The 21,124-nt window shown below is 43.0% G+C and overlaps 1 protein-coding gene and 1 non-coding gene across 2 annotated transcripts in view; one reads left to right on the top strand and one right to left on the bottom strand.

The window, feature by feature from the left end:
• The window catches only part of SLC38A4 (solute carrier family 38 member 4), a 209,610-nt gene that overhangs the window by 102,651 nt on the left and 85,835 nt on the right, over window positions 1–21,124 (top strand). The window lies entirely within an intron of this gene.
• LOC119925109 lies at window positions 13,991–14,128 on the bottom strand. The gene has a single exon (XR_005449778.1). It is a non-coding gene; the product is annotated as a small nucleolar RNA SNORA7 (small nucleolar RNA).

Raw genomic sequence — 21,124 nt, 5'->3', positions numbered from 1 at the left:
TTATGATGTGCCAGGCACTCTACTGAACACTGGGGTAGATACAAGCTAATCAAGTTGCACACAGTCCATTTGCCACATAGGGGTCACAGTCTTAATCCCCATTTTACAAATGAGGTAACTGAGACATGGAGAAGTTAAGTGACTACCCCAAGGTCAGACAGCAGACAACAAAGGGCGGATCATAGATTAGATCAGTGCTTAGAACAGTGCTTTGCACATAGTAAGCACTTAATAAATACCATCATTATTATTATAATTATTAGAATCTAGATCTTCTGATTCCCAGGCCCATGTTCTTTTCACGAGGCCACGCTGCGTCCCTTCTATTTGTCTTCCATTGCCTAGTTCAGTGCTCTGGATATAATAGGCACGCAACAGAAAATATTGGTGATAATCACAGCTCTAATTCAACCACTCTAATCCTTTGAAGACATGACATTTAATGTGAATAGACACCTTTGAGCTTTGGCTATTAATCTAATTGATAAGCCATCAAAAAGAAAGGAGTTTTCTGTCTCTTTGGCTAATCGCAGAAGCCAGAGTTATGTTAACATAGATATGCTGCACTAATAAACAGAAAACAGAACAGATTGGGGTTGCTTAATTTAATCCAAACAGCAGTAGCAGTTGAGACCCTCACTACTGTTTTAATAGAATATTATACAACTGAATGAATGAATGAATGAATGAATTTTAATATAAAATGTACTTCAGCACTGGAAAATGCCCTAGTTCCTCTTTTTTGTTTCGTTAACGTTGCCAGAAAGGATGAGGATGATGATTATAACAATAACAAAAATAATAATAATAATAGCCATTATTATTATTATGGTATTTGTTAAGTGCTCATTATGTGTCAAGCACTGTTCTACTAAACACTGAGGTAGATACAAGGTAATCAGGTCAAACAAGTCCCTGTCCCATGTGGGGCTCCCAGTCTTAATCATTTTACAGATGAGGGAACTGAGACTCAGAGAAGTTAAGTGGCTTGCCCAAGGGCACACAGCAGACAAGTGGCAGAGTTGGGATTAGAACCCATGTCCTTCAACTCCCAGACCTGTATGTTTCCACTAGGCCACGCTGCCTCTCCAGAAATGAGAAAATCAGACACAGAAAAACAACAGAACTTCATCCAGTGCAATAACAGTTTCAAATAATGACTGTGAGAAAGGATTCAGGAGCAAATATGAACCATGCACTGTGCAACTTCACATGTTGGGTTAATATTAAACACATTCCTATTGCAAAGCGTTTCTTGTTAGGAGGTTGTCTCAGATTTCATAGGTCATGGTCAAAACCTCTCAATTGTATTTTTCAGTTTTACAACATTGCTAACCCATGATTTAATGGCTACTGCACAATAATGAGACGTCAAAACGACTTGGCTCATTTTAAATCTTGGAATTTATATTTTGACGATTTCATTGGTCAAATTTAATATTAAAATATGTGTTTTTGAAATAGCCATAAAAAAATCACAATTTGGTCTAAATGATAGGAGTTTAATTTGCTGAGGCATACAGTGCTGTGACATAGTCTATTGTTTTCTTTAGTATCTATTTTCATCTAGTCTAGGTTTAAATTTCACATTAGCTCTTAAATGTATTAAAGACCAGGAAGGGCTCCCAAGAGATCATCTAGACTGTGAGCCTGTTGTGGGCAGGGATTGACTCACTTTGTTGCTGAATTTTACTTTCTGTGCGCTTAGTACAGTGCCCTGAACACAGTAAGCGCTCAATAGATACGATTGAATGAATAAATCTAGTCTGCCCCATTGCTTCCAGGCTGGTGAATCACTCAAGCATCCAACTAAACATGTCTGTCCTTTGGGTAAAGATCTTCAAGGATGAAAGATTTTTGGCATTTCGTACCTTATTCTTATGTTTTATCACCTCCATGTGGAGGCAACATGGCCTACTGGGAAGAACATGTGAAGGGGAGTCAAGAGACCAGGGTTCAAATTCCAGTTCCACCCCCAATTTTCTGTGAGAACTTGCGTAAGGCATTTTAACCTCTCTGGGCCTCAGTTTCCTCATCTGTAGAAGAGGGATAAAATAGATCGAGACAGGGTCTGAGACCAATTTCTTAACCTAATAATATTAACTACAGTATTTGTTAAGCGCTTACTGTGCACCAAGCATTGTCCTAAGCACTGGGGTGGATACAAGGTAATTAGGTTGGACACAGTCCTTGTCTCACATCGGGCTCACAGTCTTAGAGAAGCAACATAGTGGAGTTGCTAGAGCATGGTCTTGGGTTCTAATCCTGGCTCTGCCACTTGTCTACTGTGTGGTCTTGGGCAAATCACTTCACTTCTTTGTGCCTCATTCACTTCTCTGTGCCTCAGTTACCTCATCTGTAAAATGGAGCTTGAGACTTGGTGCCCCATGTGGGACAGAGACTGTGTCCAACCCAATTTGCTTGTATCCACCCCAGAGTTTAGTACCGTCCTTGACACATAGTAAGTGCTTAACAAATACTATAATCATAATAATAATCATAATTAATCCCCATTTTGCAGATGAGGTAACTGTGGCACTCCCTCTCAGGGTCACACCTGGAGTTTCCAGTACTCTACCAGTCTCTACTAAGGGAGGGAGAGTCAAGCAAAGGCCTACCCATTCCATTCCTAGCTTGACCAGTGGCTAGCGAGTGGAAGGCCATCTGCTACAAGTCAAAATCAATCAATCAATCAATCAATCATATTTATTGAGCACTTACTGTGTGCAGAGCACTGTACTAAGTGCTTGGGAAGTACAAGTTGGCAACATATAGAGACAGTCCCTACCCAACAGTGGGCTCACAGTCTAGAAGGGGGAGACAGAGAATAAAACCAAACATATTAACAAAATAAAATAAATAGAATAAATATGTACAAGTAAAATAAATAAATAAATAAATAAATAAATAAAAAGAGTAATAAATATGTACAAACATATATACATATATACAGGTGCTGTGGGGAAGGGAAGGAGGTAGAATGGGGGATGGAGAGGGGGACTAAGGAAGAGAAAGGAGGGGGCTCAGTCTGGGAAGGCCTCCTGGAGGAGGTGAGCTCTCAGTAGGGCCTTGAAGGGAGGAAGAGGGCTGAATAGCAGAGGCATGGGAGACAGTTGAGTGTGGAGACTCCAGTTGACTGCACAGAAGGAGGCAATGGTAAACCACTTCCATATTTTTACCAGGAAAATTCAATGGATACACTACCAGAACTATTGCAGATGGAGGTGGGGCATTGTTGGAGAGATGTGTCCATGACATCTCTATGGGTGGGAGACGATTTGATGGCATAAGACAAGACAGCTGAGTGAAAAAGTGAAGTGGCTTGCCCAACGTCACACAGCAGATATGTGGCAGAGCCAGGATTAGAACCCACATCCTCCAACTCCCAGACCCGTGCTCTTTCCACTAGGTCACGCTGCATATCTTCTCCAGTGTTTAGCATATAATGAGGGTTTAATGAATGCCATAATTATTAATATTATTTTCAGTCAATCAAATTGATCCAATTCCATTGCCTCTTATCTGGGCCTCGGTGGACATGGAGAATGGCAGGAATGATTTCCCCTTAACAAAACCCATTACATACTTAAAGATAGTTATTAAGTCAATCTCCAGCCTTCTCTTCTCTAAATTAAGCAATCCCATACCCGTTAGCTTTTCCCCAGGATAAACACCTTCTGTGCCTTCACCATAGTGACAGGACATGAGCAAAGAAAACAGTAACACAGACCTGAACGTTTTAAAATCTAAACTAGCTTATGCTATACTATTAAGCATTGTTTTTCATGTGCAGTGAACTATCATTATCCAGAAAAAAACGTGTATTACTGAATGATTTGAATTTTCAATCCCACAGGTTGGAGCTATGGGGCTCACAGTCTACGTAAGAGGGGGTAGGATTTAATCCCCATTTTACAGAAGAGGTCATTGAGTCACAGAGAAGTCAAGTGACTTGCCCAAGGTCACACAGCAGACATGTGTTAGAGCTGGAATTAGAACCCAGGTCCATGCCCTTTCCTCTAGACCACACTGCTTCTCCTAGTAGGCAGGGAATATGCTTGCTTATTGTTATACTGTACTCTCCCAAGCGCTTAGTATAGTGCTCTGCACACAGTAAGTGCTCGATAAATACAACTGAATGAATGAATCAATGAATATTTATTAGACACTTACTGTGTGTGGAGCACTATACTAAGTGCTGGGAGAAAATACCCATGTAGGAATTGGACATAGTTGGGAAGCAGCAGAATATAAAGATATGTGCAAAAGTATTCTGGGGGTGGGATGAGTATCAGAGAAGCAGCGTGGCTCAGTGGAAAGAGCACGGGCTTTGGAGTCAGAGGTCATGGGTTCAAATCCTGGCTCCGCCAACTGTCAGCTGTGTGACTTTGGGCAAGTCACTTAACTTCTCTGTGCCTCATTTACCTTATCTGTAAAATGGGGATTAAGACTGTGAGCCCCCCATGGGACAACCTGATCACCTTGTAACCTCCCCAGCGCTTAGAACAGTGCTTTGCATGTAGTAAGCGCTTAATAAATATCATCATTATTATGATTATCAAAGTGCCTAAGGAGTACAGACTCAAGTGTGTAGGGTAAGGAGGTGAGATGTTAGTCAGGGAAGGCTTCTTGAAGGAGAGACAATATCAGTTGGACTTCGAAGATGGGGAGATTGGTGGTCTATTAGATATGGCACAGTGGATAGAAAACAGGCCTGAGAGTCAGGAGGTCTTGGGTTCTAATTCCGATGGCTGCTGGTTGGCCATGGGCAAGTCACTTCACTTCTCTGCACCTCAGTTGCCTCATCTGTAAAGTGGGGACTGAGACTGTGAGCCGTATGTAGGACAGGGAATATGAGCCCATTGTTGGATAGGGACTGCCTGCCTATCTATTGCTGAATTGTACATTCCAAGCACTTAGTACAGTGCTCTACACACAGTAAGCGCTCAATAAATACGTTTGAATGAATGTCCAACCTGATTAGCTTTTATCCACCCCTGTGCTTAGTACAGTGCCTGGCACATAGCACTTAACAAAGTACCATTATCATTATTAATATTATTATTATATGGAGCAGGAGGGAGTTTCAGACAGGAGAGAAGGCATGAGCAAGGATTTAACAGTGAGAGAGATGAACAATCCATCAATCAATCAGTCAATTATTGAGCACTTTATGCAGATCACTGAACTAAGCACTTGGGAGAGAACACTACAATAGATTTGGTAGACATGATTTCTGCCCTTAAGAATCAATCACTCAATCAATCATATTTATTGAGCGCTTACTGTGTGTAGAGCATGTTACTAAGCGTTTGGGAAGTACAAGATGGCAACATATAGAGACAGTCCCTACCCAACAGTGGGCTCACAGAAGCTTAAAGTCTAAGGGGGAAGGCAGAAGTTAAAATATATTACAGATAGGGGAAGTGGCAAAGTAGATCGATACGTACTTAACTGCAGTGGGGATGGAATGGGATGAGCATCAAAGTGCTTTAGGTGCGTAGGTGACACAAAAGGGAGGGAGGATAGGTGGGAAATGAGGAGTTACTCAGCGAAGGCCTTTTGGAGGAGATATGATTTTAGGAAAGCTTTGAAAATGGGGAGAGTAGTGAGCTGTTGTACATGAAGGAGCAGGGAGTTCCAGGCTTGAAGAAGAACATGATCAAGGTTATGTCACTGAGACAGGCAAGATTGAAGAAGAGTGAACAGGTTGTCAGTGAGGACCCCCTTCTTCTGGAGACATTATCCACCTTTGGCTTCACTGACATCATCCTCTCCTGGTTCTCAGTCTCCTTCACGGGGCCCTCTTCTGCCTCCCACCCTCTAACTGGGGGTCCGTCAAGGTTCAGTTCTGGGTCCCCTTCTATTCTCCATCTACACCCATTCCTTTGGGGCACTCATTCGCTCCCATGACTTCAACTACCACCTCTATGCAGATGATACCCAAATTTACATCTTCAGCCCTGATCTCTCTTTTTCTCTCCCTGCAGTCTCACATTTCTTTCTGCCTTCAGGACATCTCTACTTGGATGTCCTCCCATCACCTGGAACTTAATATGCCTAAAACATAACTCCTTACCTTCCCTCCCAAACCCTGTCCTCCCCGTGACTTGTCTGTCACTGTAGATAGAACCACCATCATTCTTGCCTCACAAGCCCATAATCTTGCTATTATCCTTGACTCCTCTCTGTTATTCAACCGATAAATTCAATCAATCACTAAATCCTGTTTGTTCCACCTTCACAACATGGCTAAAATCCTCTCTTTCCTGTCCATCCACTGTGAGTTAATACACTCACTTTCATTCAGTCGTATTTACTGAGCACTTACTGTGTGCAGAGCACTGTCTCCAACTTGGATTACTGTATCAACCTACTTGCTGACCTCCCAGCTTCTTGTCTCCCCACACTCCAATCCATACTTCACTCTGCTGACTGGATCATTTTTCAACAAAAACATTCAGGACATGTCTCTCACTCTTCAAAAAAACCCCATTGATTTTAAGCACTCTATCACCTTCCCCCCTCCTACCTCACCTTGGTACTCTCCTACTAAAACCCAGCACACCCACTCCACTCCACTAATGCTAGCCATCTCACTGTACCTTGATCTCATCTTTCTTGCTGCCGACCTCTCGCTCACATCCTCCCTCTAGCCTGAAACCCCCTTCCTCCTCAAATCCAATGGACAATTAATCTCCCCATCCTTCAAAGCCTTATTTAGGGCACATCTTTTCCAAAGAGGTCTTCCCTGACTAAGCCTCCCTTTTCTCTTTTCCCACTCCCTTCTGCATCACTCTGAATTTATCCTTTTATTCACCACCCCCTCAACCCCACAGCACTTATGCACATACCTGTAATTTATTTATTTATATTAATGTCTGTCTCCCCCTCTAGACTGTAAGCTCATTATGAGCAGGGAATGTGTCTGTTTATTGTTATATTGTACTCTCCCAAGTGCTTAGTACAGTGCTCTGCACATAGTAAGTGCTTAATAAATACAGTAGAATGAATGAATGAACATCATCAAGGCGATGTTACCAAGACTGGCAAGATTGAAGAACAGTGAACAGGTTGGCAGTAGAGGAGCAAAATTTAAGTCTGGGTTCTAGTAGGATGTTAGGTAGGAAGGGGAGAGCTGATTAAGCACCTCAAAGCCAAAACTAAGGCGTTTCTGTTTGATGCAGAGATGACTGGGCAACCATTGAAGGTTTTTGAGGAGTGGGGGCATAGGGACCGAACTTTTTTTAGAAAAATGATCTGAGCAGCAGAGTGAAGTATGAGCTTTTGTGGGGAGAGACAGGAGGCAAGGAGGTCATTGATGAAGCGGATGCAGTAGTTGAGGCGGGATATGATAAACGCTTGGATCAGTGTGGTAGCAGTTTGGATGGAGAGGAAGGGGTGGATTCTGGAGATGTTATGAAGGAAGAACTGACAAGATTGGGTGACAGGCAGAAAATGTGAGTTAAATGAGAGAGATAACTCAAGGACAATGCCATGGTTTTAGGCTCGTGAGACAAGGAGTATAGTGATGCTATCTACAGTGATGGGAAAGTTGGGGTGAGGAGAGAGTTAGAGTGAGAAGATGAGGAATTCTGTTTTCGGCATGTTAAGTTTCTGATGACAGTGTTCCTGTTCTCAGCTTCCCACAAAATAAAAAAAAAATAAATTGTGGCATTTGTTAAGCTCTTTCTATGTGTCGGGCACTGTACTAAGCAGTACTAAGCACTGGGGTAGATACAAAGTAATTGAGTTGGACACAATCCCTGTCCACATTGGGCTCACGGTCTTAATCAAAGTAATTGAGTTGGACACAATCCCTGTCCCACACTGGGCTCACAGTCTTAATCCCCATTTTATAGATGAGGTAAAGGAGGCACTGAGAGGTGAAGTGACTTGCCCAAGGTCACACAGAAGACAAGTGGCAGAGCCAGGATTACAACCCAGGTCCACTGACTCCTAGGCCAATGCTCTATCCATTAGACCACGCTGCTTCCCATAGTACACTTCCCCATATAATTCTATGGAAATAATGACCTCAACTTCATCTTTTATTTATAAGAATATTGCCTTGATTAATTGGACTCCATCCCTTTAATTTCCACAGGGGAAGTCATGTGAAAATCCCAGAATGTCCTAATCAGCCCGCTACCAAAATTGCCGATTTGATGATGATGATGGCAATGATGATATTTGTTAAGTGTTTACTATGTGTTAAGCACTGTCCTAAGTGTTGGGGTAGATACCAAATAATCAGGTTGGACACAGTCTCTGTCCCACAAGGGGCTCACTGTTTATGGCTTGACAGAGTTGGACTAGGTTTCCAAACTGAAGCCTGGGGGAAAATTGAGGTGGTCACCTGAATAATTCTAGCACATTTGGCTTTTGCCAAAATGATGTAGTAGCTATAGGTGAGATTTGATCAATAAAAGTTGGAGAGACAAGGGATATGGAGAAGGGATATCGAGAGGAAAGTGAAGCAGTGTGGCTCAGTGGAAAGAGCACGGGCTTTGGAGTCAGAGATCATGGGTTCAAATTCCGGCTCTGCCAATTGTCAGCTGTGTGACTTTAGGCGAGTCACTTCACTTCTCTGTGCCTCAGTTATCTCATCTGTAAAATGGGGATGAAGACTGCGAGCCCCCCGTGGGGAAACCTGATCACCTTGTAACCTCCCCAGCACTTAGAACAGTGCTTTGCACATAGTAAGTGCTTAATAAACGCCATTATTATTATTACTATTATCCTGTGTGTTCACTTGAGTGTAATTATATAAAAAAGAAACCTCTAAATTGGAATGTCTGAAAAGCTGTTAGCAGTTGCACTCTCAGCTCATATTCATTCTGAAACAACATATATCGATTTTCTTGTATACAGTGTCCCAAAGAAAGTTGGAGGAGTTTTTTCTTTCTTTTTTCTTTACAGGTTTAATGTGGATAAGATTATCCACAGCCATTCTATAGCCACCTGCAAAGAATGTTACCTATTTAATTGAGTCCTCATGGGTTAAGCACATAAGCACACATCTTTAAATTCGGTTGCTTTCCCCTCTCTGAAATGTATTTTAGTGTTCTTTTCCCCCCCTAGATTGTAAACTCTTTGAGGGCAGGAGTTTACTAATTCTACTTGCAGTCTCCCAAGGGCCTCTGAACTCTGCGCAGACTAAGAGATAAATAAATACTACTAATTGATTAATAGTTCCAGCTTCAGAAATTATTTTAGCTTGAACTAGGGAAAGGTTTTCTTCCCTCCCACTCCACACGATGCTATCCCATTAGGTTGCTTGTAATGCAATGGTCTATATGATATCATTTCTAGACTGTGAGCCCACTGTTGGGTAGGGACCATCTCTATATGTTGCCAACTTGTACTTCCCAAGCGCTTAGTACAGTGCTCTGCACACAGTAAGCACTCAATAAATACGATTGAATGAATGAATATCATAGAGTAACACTACTTTCATATGCAGTGTTCCACTTGTCTTTACAGTCATTCAGTCATATTTATTGAGCACTTACTGTGTGCAGAGCACTGTATTAAGCGCTCGGGAAGTACAAGTCAGCAACATATAGAGACAGTCCCTACCCAACAATGGGCTCACAGTCTAGAAGGGGGAGACAGACAACAAAACAAAACATGTAGACAGGTGACAAAACATGTAGACATGTGTAATGTTTACATTACATTGTACACACGGACAGGGTTCCCACTTGTCAATCAATCAATCAATCGTATTTAGTAAGCATTTACTGGGTGCAGAGCACTCTACTAAGCACTTTGGAGAGCAGAGTACAACAGAGTTGGTAGGCATGTTCCCTGCCCACAATGAGCTTACAGTCTACAAGGGGAAACAGACATAAATATAAATAAATTATGGATAAGGGAGGAGTGAATAAAGGGAGCAAATCCAAGTGTCATCGCATTAGGCTGTATTCACATGCAGTAGTCTGTCATCCCATCATACTGCATGCACGCGCCCTGTTCCTGCTTGTTACCAGCAGCATGGTGTAGTGGCTAGAGCACAGGCTTGGGAGTGAGAAGGCCATGGGTTCTCATCCCGCTCTGCCACTTCCCTGCTGTGACACCTCGGGCAAGTCACTTCACTTCTCTGGGCCTCAGTTACCTCATCTGTAAAATGGAGATTGAGACTGTGAGCCCCCCATGGGACAGGGACTGTGTCCAACCTGATTAACTTGTATCCACCCCGGTGCTTAGTACGGTGCGTGTTATATAGTAAGCACTTAACAAATACCGTAATTATTATTATTAGTCACTTCTCTGAGCCCGCTGTTGGGTAGGGACAGTCTCTATATGTTGCCAACTTGCATTTCCCAGGCGCTTAGTACAGTGCTCTGCACACAGTAAGCGCTCAATAAATACGACTGAATGAATGAATGGGCCTCAGTTCCCTTATCTGTAAAATGGGGATTAAGAATGGGAGCCCCATATGGGACAGGGAATGTGTCCAACCTGATTAACTTGTATCTACCTCAGCACTTAGAACAGTGCTTGGCATATAGTAAGTGTTTAACAAGTACCATAATTACTATTATTATTATTATTACACTGCATGCACTCACAGTGATCCTGATTGCCATTACATTATACTGCATACATGCAAGCGCTTAGTACAGTGCCCTGCATACAGTAAGCGCTCAATAAATATGATTGAATGAATACATGCGCAGTGTTCCTGGTTGTCATCACATTTATACTGCCTGCACATGTCGTGTTACACAGGTCTTCGCACTATACTGTATATGGATGTGAATGGAGTATGAACAGAGGACGGGCTTTGGAGTCAGAGTTCATGGGTTCGAATCCCAGCTCAGCCAATTGTCAGCTGTGTGACTTTGGGCAAGGCACAACTTCTCTGTGCCTCAGATACCTCATCTGTAAAATGGGGATTAAGATTGTAAACCCCCTGTGGGGCAACCTGATCACCTGGTAACCTCCCCAGCGCTTAGAACAGTGCTTTGCACTTAGCGCTTAATACATGCCATCATTATTATTATTATTAACAAGGAAAGGTTGTAAAGATGGAAAAGAGTGAAAGGCCCTAAAGGATCACCTCTAGAGAGATAATTGTGGGGGCCGGGGGGCAGTAAATATAGTTTAGAGGGAATCCGAATATGGCAGAAAGGAATGAGAATGTTGAAGAAGGCTTTAGGCATTTGTCCTGGGTGATGGAAATTGATACCTCGTTTGATAGGCGTGATTGAACTGAGGACTTCAATCCTTATTTACATTTAGGTTTTGATCTCTGTTTGGCTGAGTAAACAGTTATTACTCTATTTATTTATTTATATTACTCTACTTATTTATTTATTTTACTTGTACATATGTATTCTATTTATTTTATTTTGTTAATATGTTTGGTTTTGTTCTCTGTCTCCCCCTTCTAGACTGTGAGCCCACTGTTGGGTAGGGACTGTCTCTATATGTTGCCAACTTGTACTTCCCAAGCGCTTAGTACAGTGCTCTGCACACAGTAAGCGCTCAATAAATACGATTGATTGATTGATTGATTGATTGATTATACTGCCTGCTCACCCAGTGATGTCCCTTGTCATCACATTATACTTGCATATGCGTGCTCTACTTGTTATTTCTTGTTAAAGAAGCAGCATAGTGGACCACAGGCCTGGGAGTTAGAAGGTCATGGGTTCTAATCCTGAAGCCACCCCTTGTCCGCTACGTGACCTTAGGCAAGTCACTTCACTTCTCTGGGCCTCAATTAACTCATCTAGGGATTGAGATTGTGAGCCCCCAGGTGGGACAGGGACTGTGTCCAACCCAATTGGCTTGCATCCATCCCAGCGCTTAGTACAGTGCGTGGCACATAGTAAGAGCTTAACAAATATCATAATTATTATTACTATCATTACATTATACTTCATGCATGCCCAGTGTTCCCACTTTTCCCCGCATTATATTGGCTACACCTGCAGTGTACCGCTTGTTATCTCATACCACATGCACATATTTTTTTACAGTATTTGTTAAGCCCTACTGAGAGCTCACCTCCTCCAGGAGGCCTTCCCAGACTGAGCCCCCTCTTTCCTCTCCCCCTCCTTCCCCTCTCCATCCCCCCCGCCTTACCTCCTTCCCTTCCCCACAGCACCTGTATATACATATATATGTTTGTACGTATTTATTACTCTATTTATTTATTTTACTTGTACATATCTATTCTATTTATTTTATTCTGTTAATATGTTTTGTTTTGTTCTCTGTCTCCCCTTTCTAGACTGTGAGCCTGCTGTTGGGTAGGGACCATCTCTATATGTTACCAACTTGTACTTCCCAAGTGCTTAGTACAGTGCTCTGCACACAGTAAGCACTCAATAAATACAATTGATTGATTGATTGATTAAGCACTTACTATGCTCCCTGTATTAAACTCTGGGGTAAGTACAAGCTAATCAGGTTGGACACAGTCCATGTCCCACATGGGGCTCACAGCCTTAATCCCCATTTTACAGATGAGGTAACTGAGGCACAGAGAAGTGAAGTGATTTGCCCAAGATCACATAGCAGGCAAGTGACAAAGCAATGTTCTGCTTGCATCACACTATACCGTATACACACACAGCTTTCATTCATTCATTCATTCAATCATCATCATCATCATCAATCGTATTTATTGAGCGCTTACTGTGTGCAGAGCACTGTACTAAGCGCTTGGGAAGTACAAGTTGGTAACATATAGAGACAGTCCCTACCCAGCAGTGGGCTCACAGTCTAGAAGGGGGAGAAGGACAACAAAACAAAACATGTGGACAGGTGTCAAGTCGTCAGAACAAATAGAACTGAGGCTAAATGCACATCATTAACAAAATGAGTAGAATAGTAAATATGTACAAGTAAAATAAATAGAGTAATACATCTGTACAAACATATATACAGGTGCTGTGGGGAGGGGAAGGAGGTAGGGCGAGAGGAGGTAGGGCGAGCCTTCTACTCGTCATCCCTTTATGCTGTCTGCACATGCAGTGTTCTGCTTGTCATCACATTACACACCCTGCACACTGAACATTCCATTTTTTTATGGAATTTGTTAAGCACTTACTATGTCAAACACTGTTCTAAGCAGTGGGGTCTTGCCTTATTCATTCATTCAATCATAGTTATTGAGCACTTACTGCGTGCAGAGCAACATATAGAGACGATCCCTACCCAACAATGGGCTCACAGTCTAGAAGGGGGAGACAGACAACAAAACATGTAGACAGGTGTCGAAACCGTCGGAATAAATAGAATTATGCCTCGTGCCTTATGTTGCCGAGTCGTTCTGACCCATAGCAACACCACAGACACACCTCTTCCAAAACACCTCGCTTTCATCATCATCAATCGTATTTATTGAGCGCTTACTATGTGCAGAGCACTGTACTAAGCGCTTGGGAAGTACAAATTGGCAACATATAGAGACAGTCCCTACCCAACAGTGGGCTCACAGTCTAAAAGGGGGAGACAGAGAACAAAACCAAACATACTAACAAAATAAAATAAATAGAATAGATATGTACAAGTAAAATAAATAAATAAATAAATAGAGTAATAAATATGTACAAACATATATACATATATACAGGTGCTGTGGGGAAGGGAAGGAGGTGAGATGGGGGGATGGAGAGGGGGACGAGGGGTAGAGGAAGGAAGGGGCTCAGTCTGGGAAGGCCTCCTGGAGGAGGTGAGCTCTCAGCGGGGCCTTGAAGGGAGGAAGAGAGCTAGCTTGGCAGATGGGCAGAGGGAGGGCATTCCAGGCCCGGGGGATGACGTGGGCTGGGGGTCGATGGCGAGACAGGAGAGAACGAGGTACGGTGAGGAGATTAGCTTTCCATCTGCAATCGTTCTGGTAATGGATCCATACAGTTTTCTTGGTAAAAATGCAGAAGTGGTGTAGCATTGCCGCCGTCCGTGCAGTAAACTCGAGTCTCCACCCTCGATTCTCTCTCATTCCGCTGCTGCCCAGCATGGGTGAGTTTTGATTTGTAGCAGATTGCCTTCTACTTGCTAGCCACTGGCCAAGCTAAGAATGGAATGGGTAGCCCTCTGCTCGACTCTCCCTCCCATAGCCGAGACTGGTAGAGGACTGGAAACTCTCCAGGTGTGACCCTGAGAGGGGAAAGAATGGGCTAGGTACAAGAGAAGCTGCGTGGCTCAGTGGAAAGAGCCTGGGCTTTGGAGTCAGAGGTCATGGGTTGGAATCCCGGCTCTGCCAATTGTCAGCTGTGTGACTTGGGGCAAGTCACTTAACTTCTCTGTGCCTCAGTGACCTCATCTGTCAACTGGGGATTAAGACTGTGAGCCCCACGTGGGACAACCTGATCACCTTGTAACCTTCCCAGCGCTTAGAACAGTGCTCTGCACATAGTAAGCGCTTAATAAATACCATTACAAGTTAATTAGGTCAGACACAATCCCTGTCCTGCAAGGGGCTCACAGTCTAAGAAAAAGGGAGAACAGCTGTCCTCCTTTTACAGTTGAGGAAACTGAGGCCCAGAGAATAATAATAATAATAATAATAATAATAATAATAATAATAATAATTTAGGTATTTGTTAAGCGCTTACTATGTGCAAAGCACTGTTCTAAGCGCTGGGGAGGATACAAGGTGATCAGGTTGTCCCATGTGGGACTCACAATCTTAAACCCCATTTTACAGATGAGGTCACTGAGGCCCAGAGAAGTTCAGTGACTTGCCCGGAGTCACACAGCTGAGAAGTGGCAGAGCCAGGATTTGAACCCATGACCTCTGACTCCCAAACCCGTGCTCTTTTCACTGAGCGAGAAGTGAAGTGACTTACCCAAGGTCACAGTGTTGTTGTATTTGTTAAGCGCTTACTACGTGCTAGTCACTGCACTAATCACTGGTGTAGATACAAGCTAATCAGGTTGGTCCCAGTCCATCTCCCAAATGGGACTCACGATCTTAATTCTCCTTTTATAGATGAGGTAATAATAATAATAATAATAATAATTATGGTATTTGTTAGGTGCTTACTATGTGCCAAGCACTGTTCTAAGCACTGGGGTAGATACAAGGTAATCAGGTTGTCCCACATGGGACTCACAGTCTTAATTCCCATTTCACAGATGAGGCAACTGAGGCACAGAGAAGTTAAGTGACTTGCCCAAGGTCACACAGCAGACAAGTGGACGAGTCAGAATTAGAACCTATGACCTCTGACTCCCAACCCCGTGCTTTTTCCGCTAAGCCATGTTGCTTCACTGAGGCCAGAGAAGTAAAGTCACTTGCCCAAGGTCACACAGTAAGCAATTGGCAGAGCCGGGATTAGAACCCAGATCCTTCTGACTCTCAGGCTCTCTCCAGGAGGCCCCGCTGAACCTCTGACCTCAGAGTTTTTGCCCAGGGAGACTACTAAACTTCCTCCTTGCTCTAGAGCCATGTATTTCTCCCACACCCCTTTTCATTCATTCATTCAATCGTATTTATTGAGCGCTTACTGTGTGCAGAGCACTGTACTAAGCGCTTGGGAAGTCCAAGTTGGCAACATATAGAGACGGTCCCTACCCAACAGTGGGCTCACAGTCTAGAAGGGGGAGACAGACAACAAAACAAAACATATTAACAAAATAAAATAAATAAACATGTACAAGTAAAATAAATAAATATTCATTCATTCAATCATATTTAATAATGGCATTTGTTAAGTGCTTACTACGTGCCAGACACTGTACTAAGCACTGGGGTAATAATAATAATGGTATTTGTTAAGCATTTAGTATGTACCAGGCACTGTATTAAGCAGTGGGGTAGTAATAATAATAATGGTATTTGTTAAGCACTGGTGCCACTTCTGAGAGCCAGTCTTTATCTAATTTTCAGTGGCCATTATCCCACCACTGCTGGACATCTGGCCCTCATCCCCTCGACCCAGATGCCAACTGCTTTGACAGTGCCTGCCTTCCTTACTGGCTTCCCATCCCAGGTTTGCCCTCCTTTTCAGTACCGCTACCTTCAAAAAGCTAAAGAATCAAGATGGACAGGAGAGAAACCAGGCGGCCTAATGAATAGAGTCCGGGCCTCGGGGTCAGGAGACCTGAATTCTAATCCCGGCTCTGCCACTTGTCTGCTGTGTGACTCTGGGCCAGTCACTTTACTTCTCTATACCTCAGGTTCCTCATCTGTAAAACAGAAATTAAATCCATGTTCTCCCTCTCTCAGACTGTGAATCCCTTGTGAGAAAGGAACTGTGCCTGATCTGTTTGTATTGCATCTACCCCAGTGATCAGTACAGTGATTATTAATGCTTTTGAAAAAGCTTCCTGTTTTTAAGGTGAAGAAAGTGAGCCATTGGGCTTTCACTAATAAACACTTCTGGGAATAAGCAAGAACACACCTATTTAAAGTACTTATGCACTTTTAGACTGTGAGCCCACTCTTTTAGACTGTGAGCCCACTCTTTTAGACTGTGAGCCCACTGTTGGGTAGGGACTGTCCCTATATGTTGCCAACTTGTACTTCCCAAGCGCTTAGTACAGTACTCTGCACACAGTAAGCGCTCAATACGATTGATTGATTACGTTCAATCCATCAACCAGTCGTATTTATTGAGCACTTACTGTGTGCAGAGCAGTGAGATAAGACCTTGAGAAAGTACAATTTAACAGAGCTGGTAGACAGGGTCCCTGTCCATGACAAGTCTACAGTCTAATGAGGGTTATAGATGTAAATATAAATAAATAAATTGTATGTATTACATAAGTACTGTGGAGCTGAGGGAGGAATGAATAAAGGGCACAAATCCAAGTGCAAAGGTGACAGAAGAGTGTGGGAGAAGTGGAAATGAGGGAAGACCTCTTAATAATAATAATAATAATAATAATAATAATAATAATGATGTTATTTATTAAGCGCTTACTATGTGCAAAGCACTGTTCTAAGCGCTGGGGAGGTTACAAGGTGGTCAGGTTGTCCCACAGGGGGCTCACAGTTTTAATTCCCATTTTACAGATGAGGTAACTGAGGCCCAGAGAAGTTAAGTGACTTGCCCAAAGTCACACAGCTGACAGTTGGCAGAGCTTGGATTTGAACCCACAACCTCTGACTCCAAAGAGCCCGTTCTCTTTCCACTGAGCCACGCTGCATAGTCAACTGACCCATAATAGCATTTGTTAAGTGCTTACTATGGGCCAAGCACTGTTCTAAGTGCTGGAGGCGTGGGGGGATACAAGGTAATCGGGTTGTCGCACATGGGGCTCACAGTCTTAATCCTCTTTTTACAGGTGAGGTAACTGAGGCATAGAGAAGTTAAGTGACTTGCCCAAGGTCACACAGCTGACAAGTAATTAGAACCCTCAAAAATCTCCAGTAGCTACCAATCAACCTACGCATCAGGCAAAAACTCCTCACCCTCGGCTTCAAGGCTCTCCATTATCTCGCCCCCTCCTACCTCACCTCCCTTCTCTCCTACAGCCCACATCCTCCGCTCCTCTGCCACTAATCTCCTCACCGTGCCTCATTCTCGCCTGTCCCGCCATTGACCCCTGGCCCACGTCATGCCCCTGGCCTGGAATGCCCTTCCTCTGCACACCCTCCAAGCTAGCTCTCTTCCTCCCTTCAAAGCCCAATTGAGAGCTCACCTCCTCCAGGAGGCTTTCCCACACTGAGCCCCCTCCTCCCTCTCCCCCTCCTCACCTTCCCCATCCCCCCTGCCTTACCTCCTTCCCCTCCCCACAGCACCTGTATATATGTATATTTGTTTGTACGTATTTATTACTCTATTTATTTTACTTGTACATATTTATTCTATTTATTTTATTTTGTTAATATGTTTTGTTTTGTTCTCTGTCTCCCCCTTCTAGACTGTGAGCCCACTGTTGGGTAGGGACCGTCTCTGTCTGTTGCCAACTTGTACTTCCCAAGCACTTAGTACAGTGCTCTGCACACAGTAAGTCCTCAATAAATACGATTGAATAAATGAATGAATAGAACCCATGACCTCTGACTCCCAAGCCCGGGCTCCTTCCACTGAGTCATGCTGCTCTTGGAGAAGATGTGCTTTTAATAAGGCTATGAAGGTGGGGAGAGTGATCGTCTTTTGGGTATGAAGAGGGAGGAGTTCCAGGCCAGAGGCAGGATGCGGGAGAGAGGCCAGAGGGGAGATAGACTAGATTCAGGTACAACTGGTATTAATCGAGTGCTTACCATATGCAGAGCTCCGTTCTGAGTCTTCGCGATAGTATAATAGTACAGTACGATAGAATTGGTAGATGTGCCCTCAAGAAGGCTACAGTCCAGTGGGGGAGATGGACATGAAAATAAATTACAGATAAGGGAAGCGGCAGAGTATAAGGATATGGACCTAAGTGTTGAAGGCCTTAGGGGAAGGTTGAGTAGCAAAGTGCTTCAGGGGTAAAGACCAAAGTGGATTTGCATGCAGAAGGGAGGGTGAATAGCTTGGGGAAATAAAGGGTTAGTCAAGGAAGGCCTCTTGGAGGAGATATGATTTTACTAGGGCTTTGAAGACTCTGAAAGTGCTATTCTGTCGGATATGAAGAGAGAGTTCCAGGCCACATGGAGAATGTGAACAAAGGGTCAGCGGTGAGATGAGAGGTGAGATCGAGGTACCGTGCAAAGTTTGGGTTAGGGGAAGGAAGTGTACCTCAAGAGGCAATCGAAAGGGATAATCAATCCAGACAGGTGCTTCTTCCTATAAGGAATTGATCCCAGTGGGCTTAATAAAAAAATATCATATTTTTTAAGGCATTTTTAAGCATTTACTATGTTCCAGGCAGTGTCCTGCATAGGGCGTCCCACATAGGGCTCACAGTCCTAATCCCCATTTTACAGACGAGGTAACTGAGCCACAGAGAAATTAAGTGATTTGTCCAAGGTCACACAGCAGGCAAGTGGCAAAGCCGGGATCAGTTCCCAGGTCCTTCTGATTCCCAGGTCTGTGCTCTATCCACTAGACCATACAGCTTCTCCATATACATTGTTATTAGTGATGTATTAAGAATGAAGAATTGTATTTCAGTTGTTTAAGAAAAGTTTCAATCATTGTTACAGTAGCACACATCTTTAACAGTTGAATTATGACAGATGAGATTTTGAAAAGCTAAATTACTCTCCTGTTAAAAATAGGATTTACAGACCTCATGTCCAGTGCTTAGAACAGTGCTTCCCACATAGTACTTTGAAAATCCCATCACTTTTATATTTTTGTCCATTTAAATGCTACTTTCCAGGAGATAATTTGGGTTAGAATTATACTGAGAGAACACTTTTTTCCTTCTTATAGTGAATATTTTCTAAAACAATTGGAAGACTTTTATAAAAGCTAAATTATGCTTACAATGGTATTCTCTGCTCACAATGTAAGGTCAAAAAATGAACAGGATAAGAATATTTTTCAATCCCAGACAACCAGATGCGTTAGAAGAAGGTGGTGGGGAAAGGAATAGTTTGTTTAATCACACAGGCTCTTTTGTAGCCAATCAGAGTTGAAGGGAATAGTCCATTTGTGTCTATGGTAAAGTCAATAAATGTCTCATCTCCTTTCTGGACAAAACTTGTTTGCTCTTATTGCAACACAGTAAGTGATTGACTATTTCCAGCATTTCCAAAATGCATTGTTATATAACTAGGAATTATTTAAATTGGTAGAGTGGCAGAGTAGCTAAGTAAATGAAGCAACTACCTAAAAATTAAAGGGGCGTCAAAAATTACTTCAGTTCTTCTGATCAGTTTGGTGTTTCTGTTAAACAAGCCATTTCTGATATCCATGTACTCAACAACAATAACTGTGATATTCATTCAGCACTTACTATGTGCCAAGCAGCATACTACACCCTGGGGTAGATAAAAGATAATTATGTTGGACAAAGTTCCTGGCCCACAGGGGGCTCACAGTCTAAGAGCAGGGTAGGGAGAAAAGGTATTGAAAGTCCATTTTACAGAGGAGGAAACTGAGGAACAGAGAGGTTAAGTGACTTGCCCAAAATCACACTGTAGACAGGTAGGTGGTGGAGCAGGGATTGGAACCCAGGCCAGTACTCTTTCCACTAGGCCATGCTGCTTCTCAGTTTCTTATTCCAAGCTGGGCTTAATTTTAACTCTCAATGTTGGGTAGGGACCGTCTCTATATGTTGCCAACTTGTACTTCCCAAGTGCTTAGTATAGTGCTCTGCACACAGTGAGTGCTCAATAAATACAATTGAATGAGTGAATGAATGAGTGAATGAGTAACTTAAATGATGAAAGACTCTTCTGTGCTTTTGACGTTACAAACCACCTCCTTAACCTTGTTAAAAGTACACTCAACGTAGGAAGATCTTAAAATCATGGATGCTATTCAATTTCTCAATCTACCCTTGGCACCTCAACCCACTGAACCGTCGAGCTACAACACTAAGGCTGCTTTTCAAAATCTCATCTGCAAAAATTCGACTGTTCAAGATGTGTGCTATTGTAACAATGATAGAAACGTTTCTTAAACAACTGAAAAGTCTGCTTTTCTTCCCCACCTCCCCTCCCCTGCATCCAATCCTGGGACCCATTCCCAGTCTGCCCTTTTGAAAGGGTGGAAAATGCAGTGGCAGTGGAGCTGGCTGGAGGTTTAGTGTTGATGGGTAGGGATTGTCTCTATTTGTTGCCAAATTGTACTCACCAAGTGCTTAGTACAGTGCTCTGCACACAGTAAGCATTCGATAAATACGATTGAATGAATGAACGAATGAAGCTAGTGGCCTCCACAATCTATGGATTGTTGGGAAGGTTGGGGCAGCTGTTGTGGCTGTGACTGTTGGACTCTGATGAACAAACAGCCTGAAACTCTGGTCCACGAGCCACACTACTGACTGCTTTTTTAGTTTGTATTGTGAATATCCATTGCTAGCCTTCTCTACAGGTGGCTTTTGTGTTTCATCTCTTCATCTTCCCTTGTGTGTTGGTTACCATGGTTACCAGTACCTTAGTTTTGAGTTTGGGAGTCCCTTGGGGTCCAGAGACTATTATATTCATGTCAGAATTTTCCCAGCACTTAGTAATAATGATAATAATAATAATAACGACATTTATTAAGTGCTTCCTATGTGCAAAGCACTGTTCTAAGCGCTGGGGAGGTTACAAGGTGATCAGGTTGTCCCATGGGGG

This window comes from Tachyglossus aculeatus, chromosome 2 (assembly GCF_015852505.1).
Source record: "Tachyglossus aculeatus isolate mTacAcu1 chromosome 2, mTacAcu1.pri, whole genome shotgun sequence".
Lineage (NCBI taxonomy): Eukaryota > Metazoa > Chordata > Mammalia > Monotremata > Tachyglossidae > Tachyglossus > Tachyglossus aculeatus.
Note: the sequence above shows the minus strand (reverse complement) of the source record. Positions and strands in the feature narration are given on the sequence as shown.